This window comes from Phalaenopsis equestris, unplaced genomic scaffold, assembly GCF_001263595.1.
Source record: "Phalaenopsis equestris unplaced genomic scaffold, ASM126359v1 Scaffold000767, whole genome shotgun sequence".
Taxonomy (NCBI): Eukaryota; Viridiplantae; Streptophyta; class Magnoliopsida; order Asparagales; family Orchidaceae; genus Phalaenopsis; species Phalaenopsis equestris.
This window is the reverse complement of record NW_018165207.1, coordinates 22,156-24,369: the sequence shown is the minus strand read 5'-3', so window position 1 is coordinate 24,369 and position 2,214 is coordinate 22,156.

The window sequence follows — 2,214 nt, the reverse complement described above, 5'->3', positions numbered from 1 at the left end:
ATATATATATATTAAGGAAAGAGCATTATTCGGCTCCACATACATTAGTCTTAAAAAAAGTTACAAAAGGGGGAGTGTTGGTGGATCCCCATGCTAAGAAACAAAAATTACAAATGCCCACAAATAAGGGGTTCCACCTCCAATAGTATAACTCCACACAAAAAAAAAATTCAAAAAAACATACAAGTATACCAAAAAAACAAAAATAAGGATATCATCCAGGCAACGAGAGGTTCGAAGGATCCATGGTCTAGAATTGCCTCTATAGTTTCTCCAACAGTGTGACAGTTTAGCAAAAAGCCATATGTGACAGCATCATCCTCCATGAGAAATAATACCAATAAAAGCACAGAAAATGATGTCTGGAGCAACAAGAAAAAACTAGAGAGATTAGCAGTATCCCAGACAACAAAATAAGGCTTTAATGTGTGATTAAAGAGAGCCTGCAGCCATGAAATAAATCCCAGCTTCATGAAACTAAGCTTGATCAGACTTTTTGGCCCTCAAAGCATAAAGCTACATAAGAAAAAACTAAAGGCAAACATATAAAAAGAAACCAGAATACTATCTTCTAATATATGGAATATCCAAAAGATCACCATTGAGAAGTTTATTGAGATAGTAGGAAGGTTCTAAACCCACAAAAAGACTAGCCACACCACGCTTTGCCAGCCAATCAACCGAAGAATTACCCTCCCTGTATATGAAACTCATGTGAGCCTTTAGATTGTGTTTAGAAATAATGTCTTAAATTTGATTAAAGATGCAAATTAGATTCCAGTAAGGCGTGGATGCCTTAATTAACATTTCATAAAGAGAGATAGAATAAGTTTCTACTATTAAGCATGTAAACTTAAAGACAGTAGTAATTTGTAAAGTAAGCAAGATGGTCCAACATTCAGCCTCAATTGGACAGAAGGCATTAAAAGGTGAGGCAAAATGATATAGAGAAAAGCCCAAATGATCTCTAAGTATTTCTCCAGCACCAGAAACATTAAGAACCCAACTGTCATCTATATTAACTTTGATCTAGCCAAAGGATGGGGGTTGTGATCCCGATTTTATATGACAGTACGATGTATGCAGTTATAATCTAAATTTTTCCTTACTTATATTTCTTACTTTGCAATGTCTGCCAAAAACTTGACTTCGAAGCAAATAAGTATGCAATTATTATGTTTAATTATGGGATACTATGTAAATATATGTATCGTTATCAAGTAATATAAGACTTTTAGATTAAGCCTCAAATATTAAACTCATATAAAATATTAAACCCATATAGAGAAATACAATATGCAACTAAATCAGAAGAAATTAGATAACAAATTCTACTTTGCAAAATCTTCTTACTCAAATTATAGATGTTATAATAGGAATGAAAGTTTTATTCTTTTTGTTAATTTTTTATAATTTAAAGTAAAGCAAATCACTAAGTAAATTTAACTAGATATTTGTAAGATAAAGGAAATATAAATAAAATATTTTTTTTCTTATCATGAATTAGTAACAAGTATATGAATTTTGTTGTGGATGTATTCAAATTATGTTGTGTCAAATAGGAGCAATAACATTCTTTACTCTTATAAAAATATTGGCTAGTTTATAGTTTGAATAGTCTTGAAAACGGGCTAAGCAGGGAAGATACTATCTCTCACTCTAGATTTCCCTTTTCTCCCTCCACCTGAGGGCTAACACCTCATATCAAAACCTAAAACTATAAACCAAATTGGGGGCATTAGTCCGTCACTCTAAAGTCTTATAATTCTATACCCTTCAAAGTTTATTTTCTTATTTATTCGCACTCAATCATAGGAATAACATTCTAATTCATACAATCTCATGTGATTCTTATCATTAATTGACTGAGACAATACCATCTCGGATCTTCCATGTTATCACAACAAATATAAACATCTTAATTAGTCAAATCAAGAAATAAATGAAGTACAAGGTTTAAAATCATCACAACTTATTCCAACATTAAAGATTAATATTTCACACAAATTTCATCCAATACTTAATTACTTATTATTTTAAGAAAAAAGATAAAGAAAATTACTCAGAATTCATGGAGAAAACACAACCACACTTAAGTTTGACAGTAGAAATCTTGCAAACAAACAAAATGTCTAAATTAAAACGAAATGTAGTCACAAAGATAAAAACTTATCTCAAATCCACTCCACCAAACTCTTGAAGTTCCTTTAAATC